This window comes from Ictidomys tridecemlineatus, chromosome 11 (genome assembly GCF_052094955.1).
Source record: "Ictidomys tridecemlineatus isolate mIctTri1 chromosome 11, mIctTri1.hap1, whole genome shotgun sequence".
In the NCBI taxonomy this organism is placed as follows: Eukaryota; Metazoa; Chordata; class Mammalia; order Rodentia; family Sciuridae; genus Ictidomys; species Ictidomys tridecemlineatus.
In genome coordinates this window covers 71545552-71570108 of record NC_135487.1, presented here as the reverse complement: position 1 = coordinate 71570108, position 24557 = coordinate 71545552, and the positions used below count along the sequence as shown (strand labels likewise).

Sequence of the window (24557 nt, the reverse complement as noted above, 5' to 3'; positions counted from 1 at the left end):
ATGTAGCAGTATCCCTGTAGTACGATCTTTTAAGGTCTTCAGGGAATAGTCCAAGAAGGGCAATAGCTGGGTCAAATGGTGGATCCATTCCCAGATTTCCCAGGAATCTCCATACTGCTTTCCAAATTGGCCGCACCAATTTGTAGTCCCACCAGCAATGTACAAGAGTACCCTTTTCCCCATATCCTCGCCAGCACTTGTTGTTGTTTAACTTCATAATGGCTGCTAATCTTACTGGAGTGAGATGGTATCTTAGGGTAGTTTTGATTTGCATTTCTCTGACTGCTAGAGATGGTGAGCATTTTTTCATGTACTTGTTGATTGATTGTATGTCGTCCTCTGAGAAGTGTCTGTTCAGGTCTTTGATCCATTTGTTGATTGGGTTATTTGTTATCTTATTGTTTAATTTTTTGAGTTCTTTGTATACTCTGGATATTAGGGCTCTATCTGAAGTGTGAGGAGTAAAAATTTGTTCCCAGGATGTAGGCTCCCTATTTACCTCTCTTATTGTTTCTCTTGCTGAGAAAAAAACTTTTTAGTTTGAGTAAGTCCCATTTGTTGATTTTAGTTATTAACTCTTGTGCTATGGGTGTCCTATTAAGGAATTTGGAGCCCGATCCCACAATATGTAGATCGAGGCCAACTTTTTCTTCTATCAGGCGCAGAGTCTCTGATTTGATATCAAGCTCTTTGATCCATTTTCAGCTAACTTTTGTGCCTGGTGAGAGAAAGGGATTCAGTTTCATTTTGTTGCATATGGATTTCCAGTTTTCCCAGCACCATTTGTTGAAGATGCTATCCTTCCTCCATTGCATGCTTTTAGCCCCTTTATCAAATATAAGAAAGTTGTAATTTTGTGGATTGGTCTGTGTGTCCTCTATTCTGTACCATTGGTTCACCCGCCTGTTTTGGTACCAGTACCATGCTGTTTTTGTTACTATTGCTCTGTAGTGTAGTTTGAAATCTGGTATCGCTATACCTCCCGATTCACACTTCCTGCTTAGAATTGCTTTTGCTCTTCTGGGTCTTTTGTTTTTCCATATGAATTTCATGATTGTTTTATCTATTTCTACAAGAAATGCCATTGGGATTTTGATTGGCATTGCATTAAACCTATAGAGAACTTTGGGTAATATCGCCAATTTGATGATGTAGTTCTGCCTATCCATGAACAGGGTATATTTTTCCATCTTCTAAGGTCTTCTTCTATTTCTCTCTTTAGGGTTCTGTAATTTTCATTGTATAAATCTTTCACCTCTTTTGTTAGGTTGATTCCCAAGTATTTTATTTTTTTTGAGGATATTGTGAATGGCATGGTTGTCCTCATTTCCATTTCAGAAGATTTGTCGTTGATATACAGAAATGCCTTTGATTTATGCGTGTTGATTTTATATCCTGCCACTTTGCTAAATTCACTTATTAGCTCTAGTAGTTTATTTGTAGACCCTTTTGAGTCTGTTAGATCTATTATCATATCATCTGCAAATAGTGATAATTTAAGTTCTTTTCCTATTTTTGTGCCTTTAATTTCTTTTGTCTGTCTAATTGTTCTGGCTAGTATTTCGAGAACTATATTGAATAGAAGTGGTGATAGAGGGCATCCCTGTCTTGTTCCAGATTTTAGAGGGAATGCCTTCAGTTTTTCTCCATTCAGAATGATGCTGGCCTGAGGCTTAGCAAATATAGCTTTTACAATGTTGAGTTAAGTTCCTATTATCCCTAGTTTTTCTAGTGTTTTGAACACAAAGGGATGCTGAACTTTGTCGAATGCTTTTTCTGCATCTATCGAGATGATCATGTGGTTCTTATGGTTAAGTCTATTGATGTGGTGAATAACATTTATTGATTTCCATATATTGAACCAGCCTTGCATCCCGAGGATGAATCCTATTTGATCATGGTGCACAATTTTTTTATATGCTTTTGTATTTGATTCGCCAGGATTTTATTGAGGATTTTTGCATCTAAGTTCATTAGAGATATTGTTCTGTAGTTTTCTTTCTTTGAAGTGTCTTTGTCTGGTTTCGGGATCAGGGTGATGTTGGCCTCATAGAATGAATTTGGAAGAGCTCCTTCTTTTTCTATTTCTTGAAATAACTTGAATAGTATTGGTATTAATTCTTCTTTGAAGGTTTTGTAAAACTCTGCTGTATATCCATCCGGTCCAGGGCTTTTCTTGGTTGGCACTCTTTTGATGGCTTCTTATATTTCCTCCTTTGTTATTGGTCTGTTTAAATTGTGTGTATCTTCCTGACTCGATCTGGGCAAATCATATGACTTAAGAAATTTATCGATATCTTTGTTATCTTCTATTTTATTGGAATATAGGGTTTCAAAATCATTTCTAATTATCTTCTGTATTTCTGTAGTGTCAGTTGTGATATTGCCTTTTTCATCCCATAAGTTAGTAATTTGAGCTCTCTCTCTTCTTCTCTTCATTAGCATGGCTAAGGGTCTGTCGATCTTATTTAGTTTTTCAAGGAACCAACTTTTTGTTTTATCAATTTTTTTCAATAGGTTTTTTTTTTGTTTCAATTTCATCGGTTTCCGCTCTGATTTTAATTATTTCTTGCTTTCTACTACATTTGCTGTTGTTTTGTTCTTCCTTTTCTAGGGTTTTGAGATGAAGTGTGAGTTCATTTATTTGTTGGTTTTTTCTTTTCTTGAGGAATGAACTCCAGGAAATGAATTTCCCTCTTAAAACTGCTTTCATTGTGTCCCATAGATTCTGATATATTGTGTCTGTATTTTCATTTATCTCCAAGAATTTTTGATTTCCTCCTTTATGTCTTCTGTAACCCATTGATCATTCAGTAACGTATTGTTCATTTTCCAGGTGATGCAGGATTTTTCCTTCCTTCTTTTATCATTGATTTCCAGTTTCATTCCATTATGATCAGATAAGATGCACGGTATTATTTCCACACCTTTATATTTACTAATAGTTGCCCTATGGCATAATATGTGGTCTATCTTTGAGAAGGATCCATGTGCTGCTGAGAAGAATGTGTATCCACTTGATGATGGTTGATATATTCTATATATGTCGGTTAAGTCTAGGTTATTGATTGTGTTATTGAGTTCTATAGTTTCTTTATTCAGCTTTTGTCTGGAGGATCTGTCCAATGGAGAGAGCGGTGTGTTGAAGTCACCCATAATTATTGTGTTGTGGTCTATTTGACTCTTGAACTTGAGGAGAGTTTGTTTTATGAACATTGCAGCACCATTGTTTGGTGCATACATATTGATAATTGTTATGTCTTGTTGGTGGATGGTTCCTTTTAACAGTATATAGCGTCCTTCTTTATCCCTTTTGATTAACTTAGATTTGAAGTTGATTTTATTCGATACAAGTATGGCCACTCCTGCTTGCTTCCGAGGACCATGTGAGTGGTATGATTTTTCCCAACCTTTCACCTTCAGTCTGTGTATGTCTTTTCCTATCATATGAGTCTCCTGAAGGCAGCATATTATTGGATTTGTTTTTTTAATCCAGGTTATTAGCCTATGTCTCTTGATTGGTGAATTTAAGCCATTAACGTTTAAGGTTACTATTGATATATGGTTAGTACTACCCGTCATGCTTGTTTATTTATTTATTTTAATATGGCTAGTTTTTCCTTTTTGGTTGTTTATTTTTTTTTCTTCCCTTTACTGAGTTACCTCCCACTGTTAGTTTTGGGTGCTGTTTTTCAATTCCTCTTCTTGTAGTATTTTGCTCAAGATGCCTTGCAATGCTGGTTTTCTGGCTGTGAATTCTTTTAACTTTTGTTTATCATGAAATATTTTAATTTCATTGTCAAATCTGAAGCTTAATTTTGCTGGATACAGTATTCTTGGTTGGAATCCATTATATTTTAGCATTTGAAATACGTTGTTCCAGGATCTTCTGGCTTTCAAAGTCAGTGATGAAAAATCAGCCATTAACCTAATTGGTTTACCCCTGAATGTAATCTGCCTCCTTTCTCTTGTAGCTTTTAATATTCTCTCCTTGTTCTGTATGTTGGATATCTTCATAATTATGTGTCTTGGAGTTGGTCTATTACGGTTTTGAATATTTGGGGTCCTATAGGTTTCCAGGATTTGGTAATCCATTCCATCTTTCATATCTGGGAAGTTTTCTAGGATTATTTCATTCAATAGATTGTTCATTCCTTTGGTTTGAACCTCCATACCTTCTTCTATCCCAGTAACTCTCAGGTTTGGTTTTTTTATGACATCCCATATCTCTTGGATAGATTGCTTGTGTATTTTAAGCATCCTTTCTGTGTTGACTATATTCTTTTCAAGTTGATAAACTTTGTCTTCATTGTCTGATGTTCTGGCTTCTACTATCTAGTCTATTTGTAATATTCTCGTTTGAGTTTTTAATTTGTTTTATGGTTTACTGCATTTCTAGGATTACTGTTTGATTTTTTTTAAGTCTCTATTTCCTGGTAGAGCTCGTTCTTTGCCATTTGAATTTGCTTATTTAATTCGTTTTCAAATTATACTTTCATTGTTTGAACTTGCTGTCTAAAGTCTTCTCTAAGATTCTGTTCCATCTGAGTTAGGTATGCCTTGAGTTCTTTCTCTGTCCATTTTTCCGATGCCTCTAGGTTCTCCTGTGTATTTAAGTTGTCCTGCATTGTTTGTAATCCTTTTTTCCCTTGTTTTTTCATGGTGCTCAAGTTACTTCCCAACTCTGTTTGACTGCTGTGTTTCTGTTTTCTCCTTTAAATTTGTTTTGGTTTTTATGGTTCCACTATCTCTCCTTTGTGTTAGGAGACAATGTTTAGAGATGTTGGATTTAATTGTGATTTAAGGTAAATTCATTAGTTTCATTAAAGGCCTTCAGATTTTGATGGCATATAGAGAACTGAGGTTTGGACTTAGGATTTTATGTTAAGGTCGAGTGATTTGATGGTATGGAGGTTAGTAGATGTTAGCTTCTTTGGGGGGTTACTCAAATGCAGGTGGATATTAACAAGAGAATAGACAGGAGTACTTGGGGGTAGTTAAGGGCTTAGGCGGACTATAGACCTATTCATAGTATTCATCTATTTGCATTTAGTAAGTTATATGTAATCTGGGTGTTCATGCTTAAGAGGAAAGATGGGGAAAAGGTAAGGACGCAAACCAAGAAAGAGAGGGGGAGAGAAGAAAGAAAGAGAAAAGAATAGAAAAGAAAAGAAATGATAAAAATAACAATAGTAAAATGCAGTAAAATAAAAATTACAATTGAAAAAAATTACAATTGACGAAAAAAATAATTAACAAAAAAAATTTAAATTAAAAAATTAAAGAATTAAAAAAAATGAGAAAAGAGAGAGAGAGAGAGAGAAAAAGGGCACTGTTAGGCTTCTATTTTCTTCGCTTCCAGTAGGTGGTGCTGTGCCTTCCGGGCCAAGATTTTGCCCTCTGGCTGTAGGATACAGTCTGTGTGAGGCCGCTCCCTCCTCCCCCCTGGTGTCTCTCAAAAACCTGTTAGCTTAGGTTTATTCCTGGCCTCTTGTCCCCTGGCCTCTCCTGCTAGCCAGGCCTTCCCCAGTGTGATGCCTCTTGGCAGTTCAAACTGTACTCTGGGCCTGCAGTTTGCTGAGTGTGGAGGGTGGCTATTGGGAACTGGCACCTTATTGTTTTGATTTCTTCCATTTGCCCCTCCCCCAGAGCTGGCAAGACAGGTTTCGTTTTCACAGCTGATGGGAGGGGGAGTTGGAGGTCAGGTGCCTTTACCTTTCCCCACGTCTCTATTGTCTCTATTCTGATAATCCCTCCCCCAGAAAGCCAGGGAGAGATTTTATACGAATTCCCCGCTGTGTGGGAGATGGGCTGAATAACACACACCTGTTTTATTGTTGCAATCTGTCGGAAACTGGCGATGGTGACGTCAGCTCTCCAAGATGGTGGCTGCTGGCTTCCTTGGTGGACTGTCTGGTGTGGGGGATAGAACTGGACCACTTCCTTCCCCTGTCTCAAACCCCGAACTCAGCCCGGAGCTCCGTGAAGACACAGCCTGCAGGATTCCACAGAATCCTCAGCGCTGTGTCTCTCTGTGTTGCTGGCCGCTTCTCGCGCCCCACTGTCTCTAGCCACGGGGCTGGCCGCGAATCAGTCAGCCTGGATCTCAGGTCGCATAGTTCTCTCACGTTTGAGACCCAGTGACTGGTCCTCGGTGATGGAAATCCTTCCTCTAGGTTTCGGTGCACCCCAATTTTGCTGGAAATTCCTAACAAGATAGCTTTTGGTCGTTCTAACTCATTATTCACCTGCTCAGTGACACAGTACACGGGGATGATGCACTCTATTCGCTGCCATCTTTTGTTTCTATTCGAGCATATTAAGTTGCTGTCATTTCAAAATAAATCATATAGCCAAAGGATTATTTTGTAAGCCTAATGGTAACCACAAAGCAAACGTCTGTAATAAACAAACCCAAAATTATAAGCAAGCAATTAAAACACAGTACTAGAGTAGTTCACTTAACCACACAAGAAAACTGTAAGAGAGGGAGAAAGAAAGGAACTAGAACACAATGAGGAAACAAATTACTTACATAATGAGTGTAAGCTAGGCCATACCTGTCAATACTTACCTTGAATATATATGGATTAAATTCTCCAATTACAAGATCTAGAATGACTGAATGTTTTTAAAAAACTAGACCCAACTATATGTTGCTTACAAGAAACTCACTTCATCTCTAAGAACACACATAGAATAGAAGTGAAGGGATGAAATAAAGTATTCCATGCAAATGGAATCCAAAAGAAAGAAGGAGTAGCCATACTTATATCACATAAAATAGACTTTAAATCAAAAGCAATAAAAAAGACAAGGAAGGTCATTAAGAGTTATAGTTTGTATATGGAATGTTCCCCAAAACTCACATGTTTGAAGAATTGGTCCCCAGTGCAGCAATGTTCAGAGATGGGACATTTTGGAAGTGTTTGAATAGGAGGGCTCTGATCTCATCTGTGGACTAATACATTGACAACTGTATGAACTATTGGGAAGTAGTGGGAGGCATAGTTGGAGAAAGTAGACCACTGGGGGTATGTCCTGGAAGGGTATTTCTCATCCTGGCCCCTTCTTTTCCTCTCTATTCCCTAGCTGCCAGGAACTGAGCAGTATTCCTCTTCCATGTTTCTCTGCCATGATGTTTCTGTAATGGAGCCAGCTGAAATCCATATGCAGTAAGATGAAACTAAACCCCTATCTCTCACCATGCATATAACTCAACTCAGAGTGGATCCAGGACCTAGGAATTAGACCAGAGACTCTGTGCCTAAAGGAGGAAAATGTAAACCCAAATCTTCATCATGTCGGATTAGGCCCCAAGTTCCTTGACAAGACTCCTCAAGTGCAAGAAATAAAATCAAGAATTAATAAATGGGATGGACTCAAACGAAAAAGCTTCTTCTCCGCAAATAAACAATCAATGAGGTGAAGATTTTGGGGTCAAATTTTTGCCACACACACACATGTCAGATAGAGCACTAATCTCCAGGATTGAAACATTTGAAACTTGGGCCAAAATAAATCTTTCCTTCTCTGAGTTGTTTTTCCTCAGGGATTTGTCACAATGACAAAAAACTGACTAATACCTTATGTAATGATAGAGGGATCCAATCTATAGGGGAAAAATTTTCGATCTGAGGACACAAATTCACACAGCCAATATTATAGATCTAAAGGGAGAAATAGACTTCACCACACTAATAGTTTGGGTCTTTAACACTTTGTTTCACTCTGCTTTTTTGTTGCTGTGGCCAAAAGACCTAACAAGAGCAATATAGAGGAGGAAAAGTTTTATTTGCTACACATGGTTTTAGAGGCCTAAGTCTATAGATGTCCAATTCTATTGCTCCAGGCCTGAGGTGAGGCAGAACATCGTGGTGGAAGAGGGTGGAGGAGAAAAGCAGCTCAGAACATAACTAAGAAGCATAGAGAGACTAAGCTTGGCTCATTAGGGACAAAGTATATACCCCAATGGGACTTGCTCAGTGAACGACGTCCTCCAGCCATAACATACCTGCATATGGTTATCAGTCAGTTAATCCACTCAAGTGGATTAATGCACTAACTAGGCCAAGACTCTTATTTATTTATTGGTGCTGACGATTGAACCCAAGACCTCATGCTTTCTAGGCAAGCACTCTACCACTGAGGCACATCCCCAGCTCAGGTCAAGACTCTTATATCACAAACACTGACCTCTAAATTTTCTTGTATCCTCACAAAAGGGAGGACACCTCCTATCTAAACCATAATATACCCCACTTCCATCAATGGACATATCACCCAGACAGGAAATCAACAAAAACAACATCAGATTTATATTGCATCTTAGGTTAAATGGACCTGATGGACTTCTACAAAACATTCTATATAACAGCTGCTAAATATACTTAATTTTTTTTAATCATCAGCACATGAACTATTCTCTGGGATATATTATATGATAGACCACAAAATAGTCTCAACAAATTTAAAAAAATTAAAAGTACACCGAGTATCTTTTCTGACCATAATGTAATAAAGCTAGAAAGCCATAATAAGAAAAATGTTGGAAACATTACACATACATGGAAATCAAACAACTTGCTTTTGAACAACTAATAGATCAAGGAAGAAATCAAGAATAAAATGTTAAAAATTTCTTGAAACAAATGAAAATGGAAATACAACATACTATAACCTAGAGGATATAGAAGAAAGCAATACTGAGGAGAGTTTATAGCACATCAGAAAGGTAGAAATATTTTAAATAACCTATTGCTGCATCTAAAGGAATTAGAAAAACAAGAACAAGACAAATTAAACCCAAAGTTAGTAGAAGAGGAGAAGTAATCAAGATCAGGACAGGAAGAAATGAAATGGAGACTGAAAAATAATACAAAATAAAAAAGATCTGGTTCTTCAGACATACCTTGGCTAGACTAAGATACAGAGTGTCAAGACCATCCATGGGCTGTGTGTGGACTAAATTGGCATCAAAGCCTAGTGAATAGAAACATCTGGTGTTTGGGAACTTCCTGTGGCAGTCCCATGGGGTGAGATGACCCAAATACATGTGAATTTCTATTCTGCTCTGCCTGGTCCCACATGGCACTGGAGATGGGAATGACCTGCTACCACCACCCAGCCACACAGCCTCTCAGAGATTGGTGTGACCTGCCAAGATGTCAATCAACCTGCTAACTTCAAAACACCATAAAGCAAGACTCCACCCCTGAAACTTTATCCCTTCCTTTGATGTACCCCCTTAAGTAAACCACAGGAGCCATTTTCTAATTGTCCAGCTCCAGCTCCTGTGTGAGCTAAATCTATCAGGTGCTCCATCCTTTCAAATTAATTCTGACTCTGTCTTTTGTTCTTCACTAGTTATTTTTTACTTTAAAAGGCAATAGAGCACTCTCCTAGCACATGTGAGGCCCTTGGTTTGATCCTTAGTACCACATATAAATAAATAAAATGTATCCAACAACAACAACAACAACAACAACAAATTCTTATGAGGTTTATCTCTCTGAGCAGATAAGAGTTCCCTGGCAAGATGCTGGCCACCCCACAATAAAAGAGAAAATATTCTATTAAATAAAATAAGAGGCAAAAAGGGAAATATTACAACTGACAAAACAAAAATACAAAAAAAATCTTTACAGATTATTATGAACAGCTATATTCTAGTGGGTTTGATAATAAACAAGAAACGGGAGAAATTCCTAAACACAAAAACACCTTACCAAGATTGAATCATGAAGAAATAAAAAACCTGAACAGAACAATAACAAGTAATGAAATTAATTCTATAACAATATGTCTCCCATCAAAAAGAACCCCCATCAAAGAAAATTCAGTTGAGTGAATTCATTTATTAATTCTTGCTATGGTTTGGATCTTAAACATCACACAACAGCTATGTGTTAAAGGCTTGGTGCTATTAGATGGTGCTGGGAGGTGGAGTCTAGTGATTGATTGTTAAGAGTTGGCCTTAAGGGAATATTAGGACTCTGGAATCTTCTGTTCTCTCTCTCTCTCTCTCTCCCTCTCTCTCTCTCTCTCTCTCTCTCTCTCTCTCTCTCTCTCTCTCTCTCTTTCCCCCAGGAGGTGAGTAACTGCTCTACTATGTGCTCCAGGACCAGATGGCTCCACTGTTGAATTCTACTAGACATTTAAATAATTGATTCCAATTTTCATTAAGTTATTAAAAAAATACAAGAAGAAGGATTCTTCTAAATGCATTTCACAAGGCTGTCATTACTCTGATAGCAAAACCAGATAAGGATTCAAGAAAAGAAGAAAACTATAGGCCACTGTACATTACATGCAAAAATCCTCAAAAAAAAAAAAATACTAGCATTCTGAATCCAAAACTACATGTGGATTATTCACTATGACCAACTGGGATTCATACCAGGGATGAAAGACTGTTTCAACAAATGTAAATCAATCAACATGACACACCACAACAATGGAATGAAGGACAAAAACCATATGGCAATCTCAGTAGATGAAGAAAAGGCATATGACTAAATATCTTCATGATAAAAATGCAGCACAACTTAGGAATAGACAGAATGCTCCTCAACATAATGAAGGTCATTTATAATAAGCCAACTGCTAACATTATACTGAATGGTGAAAACTTGAAAGTTTCTCTATGAGATCTAAATCAAGACAAAGATACCCACTTCCATCACTTTTATTCAACAGTTCTATAAGTCCTAGCCAGAGGAATAAGACAAGAGAGAGAAACAGTCATCCAATTTTGGAATAAAGAAGTCAAATTTCCACTCTTTGCAGATGACATGGTCTTATTTATTTATAGAGAACCCCCCCAAATCTGCCATAAAACGATTAGAACCATATTGGTCAGCTGTCCTTCACTGTGACACAATGCCAGAGGAAATCAATTTGAAGTGATTTGAAGTGAGCAGAGCTTTATTTTGTTTATGGTTTCAGAGGTTTCTGTCCATGGTCACTTGACCTTATCTCTTTGGGCCTGTTGAAAGGGAGACCATCATGGCAGGGAGCACATAGTAGAGCAGTTACTCACCTCCTGGTGATCAGGAGAGAGAGAGAGAGAGAGAGAGAGAGAGAGAGAGAGAGAGAGAGAGAGAGAGAGAGAGAGAGAGAAAACAAACATAAGATTCCAGAGTCCTAATATTCCCTTAAGGCCAACTCTAACAATCTAATCACTAGGCTCCACCTCCCAGCACCATCCAATAGCATCAAGACTTTAACACATAGATGTTGTGTGATGTTTAAGATCCAAACCATAGCAAGAACTAATAAACTAATTCACTCAAGTTTCAGTATACAAAATCAACAAACATACAAAAATCACTAGTATTGCTAAATTCAGTGACAAATTATCTAATGTAGAAATCAATAAATTAATCCCATTTATAATAACTACAAAAATATTCAGGAATAAATATAACTAAAGAGGTGAAAAGTCTCTGCAATGAAATCATAATACACTGGTGAGGTGAAAGAAATCAAAGAGGACACACACACATAAAAAAATGGAAAAATATCCCATGTTCATGGATTAGAAGAATAAATATTAAAATGTCCATATTACCCAAGCAATTTATAGATTCAGTGCAGTCCCTATCAAAATACCAATGTCATTTTTACAGAAGTAAAAAAGCCAGTTGTAAAATTTGTATGGAAACACTCCATTCCCCCAACACAAACCCAAAGAGCAAAGTAGAAGGCATCACACTACCTATTTTCCAAGCATAATACAAAGCTCTAGCAACCAAAATAGCATGGTATTGGAATAAAAATAGATGTGTAGACCAAGAGAATAGAACAGGGAGCCTAGAAGTAGGCTATGACCCATCATCTACAGCCCACTGATTTTCAATAAAGGTGTTTAAGAATACACATTGAAGAAAAGATACTCTTTTCAATAAATGGCAAGGAAAATTTGATATTCATATGTGGAAGAATGAACTCAGACTCCATCTCTCACCAGTTACAAAAAAACAATTAAAGTAAATTAAAAATTTAAATGTAACCTATGAGGATTCTGAAAGAAGACATAGGGAAATACTTCAGGAGTTTAGAATGGGTAATGAGTTACTGGTAAAGGTCCCAAAGACAAGGAATCAAAAGCAAAAGTAGAAAAATGGGGTTATATCAAGTTAAAAAGTTCCTGCACAGCAGAGGAAACAATCATCAGAGTAAGGAGACAACTTACAGATGGGAGAAAATCTACACATTTGACCAGGAATTTATATCCAGAATATATAAAGAACACCAAAGACTCAACAGCAAGACAGCAAGCAATAGCAAAAACAAATAACCCAATTTTTTAAATGGGCAATAGAACAAAATAGATGTTTCTCAAAAGAAGACATAAAGTAGCTAGAAGGTACATGTGGGAAGCCATTTCTGACACATGATTGGATGGCTCCGTTAAGGGTCTGAGGCGCTCTGGCTGTGTCGGAGCTTTCCCGGCCCTTTCCTGATGACAGAGCCCATCCGTGTGGGGGTGTGCCTGACCACTGACCCCGGGGACCCAATCACTGACCCTGACCTTGGAGTGCAGCCCCCCTTCATTGGATGGAATTCTCCCCTGAATCTCTTGTTCCCCAATAAAAGGCTACTCCCAGGCGTGTTCACTCTCTCTCTCTCCTGCTAGCCCTGAGTAATCCTTGCTGCCCTGCTGGGCGGTTAGAGGTAGGAACCAGAGAGGTGAGCTGTCTCTGACCTAGCAATAGAAATAAGGTGTGTGTGTTTTATTTCCATCACTTCTAACTAACTTTATGCCTAGAACCTCATTAATGAAACCATTGCGCAGGCCGCATGGTGGAGGTACATGAAAAAATGCTCAACATCATTAATCATCAGGGAAATGCAAATCAAAACCACAATATCTATCACTTTACCCTATTAAGAGTGACTATTATCAAAAAGATGAAAGCTAAGAATTTCTGGTGAGGTGGTAGAGAAAAAAAGTACCTTTGTATACTGATGGTGGGAATGTAGTATAGTCATCATGCAAAATGGTATGGAGGTTCTGGAAGGGATTAAAAATAGAACTACTGCATGAAACAAGAATCTCACTTGTGGGTATATTTCCAAAGAAATTGAAATCAGTGTGTCAAAGAGACATCTGTACTATTATCATGTTTATTGCAGCACTGTTCATACTGACCAAGATATGGAATCAACTTAAATTTCCACCAACTGATGAATGATAAGGAAAATGTGGTACATACATACCATGGAATACTATTCAGCCATAAAAAGAATGCAATCCTGTCATTTGTGGCAACATGGATGTACTGGAGATCATTATGTTAAATGAAGTAATCCAGGCTTAGAAAGACAAGTTCTGAATGATCTCACTCATGTGAAATCTAAAACAGTGGCTCTCATAGAGGTTGAAAGTAGAATGGTAGTTACCAGAGGTTTGGGAGAGTAGAATAGGAGAGAAATGGGGGAAATATTGATCAATAGGAACTGAATAGATGGGAACAAGAAGTTCTGGTGTGTTACATTACACAGTCGGGTGATCATAGATAACAATAATGTACTGTACGTTTTGAAAAGTGAGAAGAAAGGATTTTTGAAAGTTTTCACCATATAGAAGTGAGAATTTTTCTGGGAGATAAATATTTTAACCTGATTTAAATATTATAAAATGAATAAACACATTTATGGAGCCCCATAAATATGCACAATTTTATGTTTTTATTTATTAGTTAAAATAAAATTTTTAAAAAATTAAAAATGCATTGTATCTGTATGGTTGGAATCTTTTCTGTGAGTCAACTGAGGTGATGATAGTGGATCCTGTATCAGTTAGGGGTTGGCAGCAAGGAATAGCTCCAAATAATGGGGGCTTAAGGAAGACAATAGATTTTCTCAGATGAAAAAAGGAACTTCAAGGTTGATATGGTGGCTTTGAAATTGCTGAGGAACCCTGGACTTTGACTCTTGCTACTCTACCAGCCTTCATCTGTGGCTCTCATATAATGGTAATTGTCAGAAAAACAAAAAGAGGCTGTTTCTGAATTTGGAGGTCGGTTTGGAGAATTAGAGCAGCAATGACTGTTTTTTAATGTAAAATTCTTAGTGTATTTTCATTTTTTACTAGATACCCTTTATTTTTTTGATTAAAAGTAGCACAAAGGACAAGAGAAATAATGAAGGGTAATAATGATTACATATTTCTTCAGTCTGAAGTTTCCCTTCTCAGAGAAATCATGTTGACAATCCCAGTAAAATGCTGCGACCATTCTTTCTGAGAATCTTTTGTTCGTTTTTAAAAATTTTATTTTCTTCAATATTTGATTTGGATCATTGGTGCTTCCTTTATGTGTTAATTGCCATCCCCCCTAACTAGAATATAAGTTCCATAAGGAAAAGCACATTTTAAAAATTGTTCACTCCTGTGTCTCTAAGACCCATAACAGTGCTCAGAGCATAGCAGATATTTGATAAGTATTTATTGAATATACTACCAAATACATATGTAGAAACTATTAGAATCTGAGAGAGGTAAATAAGAACTCGATGACAGGAAATCAGTCATTAGAAAACTCATAGTTCACATTGGTATCAATGAGAGATGACAGGTTTCACAAGGTTTATTGAGGTATTTTTTACAAAATGTTTTCAATCACTGAAATAACTTTTGGGAAATGATCCACACTACATATAACATAGGGGCTGCATAAAATATTTGTATGTAAAAAGTTCTGATGAGAACTTAAATAAACAAGTAACCTTGTTACACCCAGCATGGACATGAAATTATTTCATGTCATAATAATGCATGGAGAACACTTTCAGAAATGCTACTCAATGTGTTACTTAAAGATAATATATGCCAAACTATAAATAGGTTTTGAGGAATTCAAAGAAGTATGAATGGTACAGATTCAAATGTAATGAGACACTGATCATGGCTTTTTTTTTTATCTGCACATGTGAAAAAGTAAGAGGTATGAATTTGCCCTCCTATTTCTCTCTCTGGCCACACTTTTTTGTGATTGAAAAAAAGAATGTCAGGCTGGAATTGGAGAGCTGTGTGTACAAAATGATTTGTCTCCCTCCCATATCCAGAGGGCTATGCTGTAGCTACTGACTACACTTGAAAGAGACGTTCAGAATAGTATATTGTATGTATTAAACTCAATGTAACTTTTATCCTTTCACTGCTAATTCACTCAAGTTGGAGCACTTCAAGTAGAATTGAGGCTTTTCATGTCTTTTTAAAACATGAGAAATTCTAAAACTTAATTGGAAACATTTAACCATTCTGGTAAACTTTGTACTTCCCCCTAACACTCACAAAACCTTTATCCTAATCCTATGTTTATTCCCAAAGATTATCAAGAAAGTGAATGTGTTTTAAAATTATACATCTCTTTCATCTTAATTTTCTTAGCATATGGTATTTTTTTTGTAGAAATTGAAATTGGCAATTACCTTCTAAACCCTGCCACAGCCTTATTATATTATACTAATCATAATTGCAATCATTGTGGTACTACATTTCACAGATACCTATTTTATGGATCATAATTATAGTATTAAATACTTATTAAGTATTGCTTAAGGATTCTTTTTGTTACTTTTGGAAAATCAGGATTTGTTTCTCTATTTGACAGTTTAGGAAATAAAAATCTCTAATGATTCCAGTTAAATTTGGCTTATTAAAAAAAAAACCAAAAGGACTTTAACCAATAACATCAAACCTGTTCTTCAAGGCTGTCATATTTAGGTTTTATTAGCTAATTTACACAGCAGCTAAACATAGTCCAGATAGCAAGGGTTTCTTGTTTACGTTTTTCCTATGGGTGATTCCACACACATAGAATTTACTGGTGAATTTTTAGGCTTTAACATCAAAACCTTATGTACAAGGAAAAACAGTTTTGTTCTTCAGTTATAGTTCATCTTAGATTGACCTTGAATCAAATCCCTGACTTCTTCAGTTTTGCAAGAAAATTTCTCCATCTGACAAATAGACACACACACACACACACACACACACACACACACACACACACACACTTCTTCTTCTTCTTCTTCTTCTTCTTTTTTTTTTTTTAAAGAGACAGGGTCATGCTGTGTTATTTAGGCTGGCCCTGAACTTGTATCTCCTGTCTCAACCTCTCAAGCAGCCAGGACTACAGGTATACTCACGCTATAGTATGAACCATCTTGCCTGGTCAATCAATGTATGTATATTGAATCATTTCAAATCCCCTTTTTTTTGTTGGTCAAAACTGTCCCACTATCAGCAATTTAATATGCTTCAACCTAATAGAGGTAGAATCTAAGAACCATCATAGTCAAATTGGTCCCTAGGGCAAACTTGTCTCACTTGTCAGCTCTTAGTGGTATCCCTTCAGGTAGCATGTATTACAATTTCAGCAAGAAAGAAAAGATAGATTGGACATGTTATGGTGTAAAATGTTAGTTGATTTTCCAGGTTTAGTAAAATATGAGGAAAGCAATGTATTCAATTGGTAGATAGGATGAAAATGGAAATAATGAAGCTAACTAAAAGATCTTGAATTGATAAACACTGTCTCTTGACAATTGTGTTGAAATATCTCAAGTCAAATAACTTAAGGAAGAACCTCAAAGAAAAACTTTCCAAGTCCTATCTTGTCTTTCTTTGGGCATGAGTATTTTAAAATCTGATTTTGATATATGGCTTACATTCTGTTAATTTCTAACAGGTGGCAGAAAAAGTGCTGTGTGAATTCCTCCCAATGTACCCGAAGTGCTGATGTTTCTGCACATGGTCTTGATACTGGGTTCCACAAAATATGAATGGGCTGTCATGTTATTTTGGATCAACTCAAGCAGAAGAGCATCTCAAAACATCAACATTTTGGTGAGCTTTTCTTAATTTTGGTCACAGAAGCAAATGTTTCATGATCCTTCAATGAATTACTATATAACTTTTTGACTCTACGAAAACTTCCAGCCCCACAAACATGTCTGGTTTTGTGGGGTGAAAGGATAGTCTTCCTTAATGTTGAAAAGAGCCTGGTTTTATGGTCTCAGTTCTGGGAACAGTGAAAAGAGCAGATTCACCTGGAAAGAGATTTTAGCAAGGCTGTTAATATGGCAAATTGTTTTTTTTTTGAAAGATGAATGCAATAATATCTTCTCACCCAAGGTTCTTCTACAACTGTACCACTCCACTATCAAGAGGTTGCATGTATGACACTTCTCTGCTGAAACTGGATAGGTCTTTATGATGGCCTCAATCAAAAGCATAGAGCCAATAGGTGAATGTGAGACTGTGTCTTCTAAGGATGGGGTATTAAAAATGTCATGCACTTTCTTTATGGGATGCTCACTCTTGGAATCCAGGCATCAGGTAGTGAAGAAATTCAAGAAGCCCATGGAGACACTCACAAGGAGAGGATCATGGGCCACAGTCCTGGCATAGCTCTAGCCATTAATCAGCATCAGCGTGCTGGTATGTGAATGAACCACTGTGCTAGCGGGCCTTCTCATCTCAGGTGAGCTGCTGCAGCTGCTGCCATGAGGAGCAGCAAAGAGCTGTCCCTCTGGAAGTCCTGACCAAATTACATATTTCTCAGCAAAATGCGTGCTTATCATTGCTTTAGTCTGTTGTATTTTGGAGTGATTTGTTGCTCATCAATAGACAATCTAAACAGGTAGTTTTAGTAAGGTCTTAACTGAGTCATAGACATCAGTATAAAAAGAGCCAACTTGGTGTCCTTCTCAATATATTTTATTTGTCACTTTCTTTACTAATCTAAGTCATCTCAATTCCCATTGCCTTTTCTTATATCATCTACTTATTTTTCATTGTTTTGATTACTCTTCCCTAAATCCCCTCTCAGGTTTTAAGACCCCCAAGCTAGACACATTATGTTAATAAAGGCTTGATTAAAGCTGAGAGTAATTAGAGGATTAAGTATAATTCCTACATTCTATTATCTTATTTATAGAACTTGATGGCACGCTCTAAATTTTAACAGCAAGTGCTGAATTTAGGACTTAAACTGACATTCCTTCTGACTTCAACACACTTTAACACACTTTTTTCTTTAGATAGACTTTGTAATTATTCAGACAGAGTTACAACAAGCCAGTCTCTCTTATTTCAACTCTTCACCTTTAACATATTTGTTATGAATTAAAAATATAATAACTTGTATACACAATTGACTGGCTGTCTTCAGTACCATCCCCTGCTCTAGGAAAGCTACCATCTTAAATTTGTTGCTCATCATTGCCATACATTTTTTTTACACTAGGAAACATGTAAATATCAATAAATGATCAATAATTGGCTTTGTTTTAAACTTTGTATAAGTGGAATTCTTACGTATCTTTCTGTACCTTATTGTTACTTGAATTTACCTATTTTGGCCCTCATAGGGTATTTTGTTATATGACTAAAATCATAGTCAATCAAATCTACTATTCATAGGTACTTAGGGATTTCCCGGATTTTTGCTGTTACAAATCATCCTGCAGTGCATGTCTTTTTGTGCACATGTGAAGAAGTTTCCCCCAGGCCTGTACCTAGAAGATGAATTCTGGAGTTAAGGATAGACACTGCTTTGACTTGAATAGACATTACCAAATTGCTCATCAATATAGTTTTGTCAATTTGGTTTACATCATCAGTATTCAAAGTTCTTATTTTTTTTCACACCCTGACCCAAATATGAGGTTATCAGACTTTCTAACTTTTGCCAATTGAATGAGTGTTAAGTGAGATTTAATGTTTTTGCATTCTTCTGATTACTGATCTTTAATATTGTATTGTTGGCATTTTTTATTGTCTCTTTCTATTATCAATTTTTATCTTTTTCTTATTCCTTTGTAGGATTTATACACATTTTGCCTGTTCACTTTTTGTTAACGTTTTTCCTAGCCTGTGCATCTTGCATTTTAACTCTGTATGATGTCTTTTACTGAACAGAAGTTTTAAACATTTAATATCAAATTTATTAACATTTCCATTATGGTTTGTAGGTTTTTCTCTTCTTCCAAGTAGATCTTACATAGAATCTACATCTTCTCTATTTTTTCTAAATGTTAAACATTTACTTTTTACATTTGGGTCTTTCATTTCTTCCCCAATTTATTTTTGATATGGTGTGAGATGGGAATCTATCTTTTTCTACATGAATAACTTACTGATCTTGATCATGCTTTCTGAATGATTAATCCTTTTCCTCTGACTTGTAAAACCCCCTTATATACATGCAAAATTTCTATACATGTGTATTCTGATTTCTAGTCTCTATCTTCTGTTTCCCCATTCTATTTGTGTAGCCTTATGTTCAAATCATGCTTGTCTTGATTAATTTGATTAGCTCTACTCTCAGTTTTAATTTCTGTCAGAATAAGTCTCAATACCTAATTTTTCAAAATTGTTTTAGAGGTTCTTGGTTCTTTACTTTTTCCTGTGAATTTTAGGATCAACTTGTCAAATTCCACAAAAGCACTCTTTGGGGTTTTGATGGAGTTAATTCATGGTAGAAGTAGAGTCTTTTGTTTGTTTGAAAGCCATCATTTTAATGATAACCTCTTCACCTGTGTGGACTGCCCGCCCCCCATCCCAAATTCCTTTTCTGTGACAAGCCAGTACTTTACACACCCAAACCCAAATCCCAGACCAGAGTTATAACTCTTTTACTTTTTCCAACTTCACTGGTGACTTTATAATTGGATCCTTCTATTCATAGCCATATGAATCTCCATTTATTAGGGTCGAGTTTTTTTGTCCTTTTATAAGATTGTGTGCTTTTCTCCATAAATACAGTTGGTCCTCATTATTCAGAGCTACTGTACTTGTGAATTTGCCTACTTCCTAAAATTTATTTGCAACTTGCCTGTCAATACTCACTGAGCTTGGACATGAACACAGTGATGAAAATTTGAGTGTCCAATAGGCGTGAGCATTCTCAGCTGAGTTGGAATAAAGTGGTGCTCTGCTTTCTCATTTTAGCTCTCACACTGCAAACATAAATGTTCTTTTTGTGGTTCATTTAGTGTCATTTAAAAAAATATTTTTATGCCTTTTTGTTAATGATTTTTCTTTTTTAAAATGGCTCCTGAAGAAAGTGTTGAGGTCATGCCTAAGGTTCCTAAGTACAAGAAAGCTGTGATGTGCCTTATGGAAAAATTACATGTGTTAGATAAAACTTCTTTAGGCATGAATTACAGTACTAACGACTGTGAGTTCAGTGGTAAGGAGTTAATAATAAATATGAAGTAAGTTGGTCTTTAAACAGTAACACACATAAGATGAGATTATGTGTTGATTGATTGATGAAAATATTGTAGTGAGAGGCTCACAGGAACCTAACAATGTGTTTCCGCTAAGAGCAATAGTTTTAGTATTTGCTGTTTTGGTGTTTGTGGCAACTTCACTGAACATAATTGCCACGAATGAGAATTGACTGAATCCTGAATATTCATTATTAGACCCATTTCAAGGTGACTGTAGTTATACAATTGTGAATAGTATCTGTTTTTATACTGTATTTTCCAACTTGTTTTTACTGGTGTGCATGTAGGGCCCTACTCCTTCTGAAGCTGAAGGGGATCTTTCTTTTCCTCTTTCTTGCTTCTGGTGATGATAGCAATTTGGAACTCTTTGGCTTGCCTTGTCACATGGTACACTCTTTGTTCAGATTTCTCTCTTCTTATAAGGGCACAGTCATATCATGTGTGAGAATACCCTAAAATGCCCCTATGATAGTTAATTTTAGGTGTCAAATTATTGGGATTAAGTAATACCTAGAGAACTGGTAAAGCACCGTAGCTGTATCTGTGAGGGTTTTTCCATAGCATACTAGCATGTGAGTTGGTGGACTGAGACCTAGACCTAGACCTGCCCTCAGTGTGTAAAAGTACCATCCATTTGGCTGGGAGCTTAGATAGAACAAAATGGCAAAGAAAAGTCAAATTCTCTCTCTCTCTCTCTCTCTCTCTCTCTCTCTCTCTCTCTCTCTCTCTCTCCTGGAGCTGGAATATCCATCTTCTCTTGCCCTTGGACATTAGAACTCCAGGTTCTCTGGCTTTTAGCTTCTGAGACTTATACCAACAGCCCTCCAGGTTCTCACAGCTTGGACCTTAGGCTCTCCTCATTGTGAGGTTTTAAACTGGGATGGAGCCCTCTACCAGTATCCCAGGGTCTCCAACTTGAAGTTGGCCTATCATGGGAATGCTCAGCCTCCAAAATGGCATGAACTAAGTCCTTTAAAAAATCCCTCCTCCTCCTCCTCCTCCTCTTCCTCCTCCTCCTCCTCCTCCTCCTCCTTCTTCTTCTTCTTCTCTCTCTCTCTCTTATTGATTCTCTCTCTGAGGAACCCTGAATATACACCTTATTTTTATTAAAAAATAGCTCTTAGCCTGCAAAGATCTAGTTTTCAATAAGCTCATATCTACAGGTACTGATGGTTAGAGTTTCAGCACATCTTTTGGGAGGAATAAAATTCAATCTATAATGATTAGTTAACTAAACTTTCTGTATATCAGTTTTCTTTGTGAATGATTACTGTAATACTCTCAAGGGGCTATTGCATTAGATTACTGAAAACTATTAGGTAATATATGGAAAATACCCTGACCTGTGCCTGACTCACAGTAAGAATTCAATATACTGTCTAGTTAAATTACTTTAATCTAGCAACTTTGCTGAACTTCTCATTTGTTTCAACTGTTTGTCTGTAGATTCTCTTAAAAACATTAGGTAGATAATCACATTGGATGAAATATGCAATTTTGTATTTTCTAATTTTTATAAATTTTACTTCTTTTTCTTACCTTTTTATTCTAAGACTTCCAGTATAATACTGAATTAAAACAGTAGTACTAGCATAGGGGATGCATTGTTTTTTTTTTCACTTAAATTGAAATTAATGTATAATTTTGTCATTAAATATGATGATTGCTATAGACCTGTGGTAGTATTTCTCAGGTTAAGAAAGTCTATTTTTAAGATAATTTTGAAAAGTTTTTTTAGTTAAATATTGAATATTATTTTTCTGCATCTGTGAAGAAAATTATATTTTTTCCCCCTAATATCAAGCCCCAAGAGATAAAAACGGAGCAGCAAATGGAATTTCAGGCTGTGGGTCAAGAGCTGAGTGGGAACAAGTTGGGAACCCAATTAGGCTGGGAACAGAGCAGAAAACACAGAAAAGCATTGAAATGGCTGTGTGTTTTTATTGTTTTGCAAGTGAGAAAAACATGGAGGTGGAGGACTAGCTGCAAGTTGTTAATCAGCATAATAACAATATGATCAAACATAGTTAACATTAACAGTACCAGTAACATCCTCTACTCAACACTTCAAAAACAACAGAAATTTGAGGGCGTGCATTTCATTTTATAGTTTACAAGGTAATCATTTCATGATCTCGAATGAAGGACCAGCAATAACACTGAAATAGTGACGGGACCAATATCCATGACACTTTGACCCTATACATGGTAAAATTCCAACTTCATCATTCACTAGAAATTATCCTAAATAACTTGTTGAAATTCAGTTTGTGATGTATAAATTCTCCTGTGAACCACTTGTCCTTATTTGCTCAGACCTTCCTCTGAGTCTGTGAATGTTTTCTTTCCCCCTTTTCCCCTTATGATCAAATCATTTTTATTATTTGAAAGTTTATAGCACTGGAATGGATCAACTTTTTGAGATATGGATATGGCAAAAATCTGGACCAAATCCATAGAAAACATTCTGAACCATGTTTATAATGAATGTTTGGACAGGCTTGGGCTGATCTCTCTCTGGATGACAACTCAGTCCTGGCCTGGACTTTAGCACTCATCTTTTGATTATACCACCTATGAGTAATCACTTGTTGTTTACACCTTGAGGGTTGTTTCTTGACTTCAAATCTTTGGAGTGCTAAAAGAAAAGGGAAAGCAAGAAGGTTATAGTAAACTGGATTCACCTTAGAGTTTCTCCGAAGTGAGAAAAACTCTGATTTTTAAACTTCTTTACTTCTGAGCTATTAGTCTAAGTTGTTGGCAGTAGAATGATTCATGATTGAAGACTGTAAGTGCAAAAATCAAGAGGTAATTTGGGCATGTATATAGCCTGGTTTGGGACTTACTTCAATAAATCCCAATGAAAAAGGAATATTTCTACCTGCTCAATTACTTGTTTTTCAAGTTCTTAAATGACTACAAAGAGTAAGTGCTCGGTAAAAGCTGTAAGTGATGATGAAACTTTATTCCCTCTCTCCTTCCCTTCCTTCTTCCTTCTTCTCTTCCACCAAAAACACATTTCTTGAGTGTTCGTTGTATATTTCAGAAACAAATAATGAGCACAAAGTACTTAGTACAGTTTCTTGTACGTAGTAAGTGCTCAGTAAGTGATTGCTTTCAATATGAGATGAGCCAGGTTGTAGTGTTATTTGTTATTACATGCAGTGAGCACCTTACTAAAAAGAGACTTAATCTTCATGGTCAGAAGTTGATGCTCATGAGAACAAAGTTCATTGGTTAGAAAAATGACAACAATATCAACAACAAATGAAGGCTAACTCCAATTTCTCCTGACATTTCTATAGGAGCAGTAAAACAAAATCTGTCTGAAAGATTTGATTCAAATGTTGGGCTAATGTTGAAATGTGGCAATAGACAATTTGAAGACCTGTATAAAAGGTTAATGGGTTATTATTTAAATAACATATGTAAAGAATTTTTTCCATTTTTGAAGACGGCTTTTTCTAAGTTCACGCACAAATTTCTTTTTATAACGGATAAGCTGCCTTTCTCAGCTGCATACTGTCATTCCTAAACAATCCTAGAGCTAAAAATTTTAAGTGCTGTCACCCAAAATTGCTAAACAGAACTTACTCTTTAATTTGTCTGTCACTCTTTCTGTCACTTCCCTTGCATTTTATGGTGAGGCGTTGGTTCAACTGTCACATCTTGAGTCCCTTTAAAATAAAAAGAGAAGTCCCCATTTTACTCTCATGATGCCCAGAGAGGTCACCTAAAGCTGTCCAGGGCTATTTGACCAAAACTTTGGGGTAAATTTTGCTGAAAAAGTGCAAGTTGAGTAGTGTGTGTGTCAGTTTTCTGTCATGTAACAAAGTATCTCAGATAATTAACTTATAAGAAGGAAAGCTTCTTTTGACTCACAGTTTTGGAGAATCCAGTCCATGATCAACCGGCTCTTGTTTTGGGCCTATGGAAAGATAGAGTATCATGGCAGGAATGAATGATGGAGCAAAACCACTCCTCTCCTGACCAGGAACAAAGAGAGAAAGAAAAGTGGTCAGTGTCACATAATTCTCTTTAAGTTATCTCCCAAGTGACCTAAGGGCCTTCCACAAAACCCAACCTCCTGAAAGCTACATCATCTCCCAATAGGGTCAACTTGGGGACCAAGTCTTTAATTCGTACACCTTCAGGAGGCATTTATCCAAAGCATAGCAAGGAATAAATTCTTTCTCTTTCCAATAAGAATGGTTAATAAGGGTCAAAGACTGGAAAATTGAGAAGCAAAGGATAAAGATAGACTTAAAAACTGGTCGTCTTTACTCTTCATTATAACAATAAGCAAA

General features: G+C 36.4%; 2 long non-coding RNA genes across 2 annotated transcripts in view; one reads left to right on the top strand and one right to left on the bottom strand.

Moving 5' to 3' along the window:
• Positions 1 to 17579, top strand: part of LOC120890823 (uncharacterized) — a 185320-nt gene extending 167741 nt beyond the window's left edge. Inside the window, exon 3 of the long non-coding RNA XR_005735279.2 lies at positions 16701 to 17579. This is a non-coding gene — a long non-coding RNA (uncharacterized LOC120890823). The remainder of the gene's footprint in view (positions 1 to 16700) is intronic.
• Positions 17580 to 22194: 4615 nt separating this feature from the next.
• On the bottom strand, positions 22195 to 24284 carry LOC120890822 (uncharacterized). Its single transcript, XR_005735278.2, has 3 exons — positions 24133 to 24284; positions 23845 to 23927; positions 22195 to 22888 (listed from the first exon to the last, which is right to left on the bottom strand). It is a non-coding gene; the product is annotated as an uncharacterized LOC120890822 (long non-coding RNA).
• Positions 24285 to 24557: the final 273 nt, after the last annotated feature.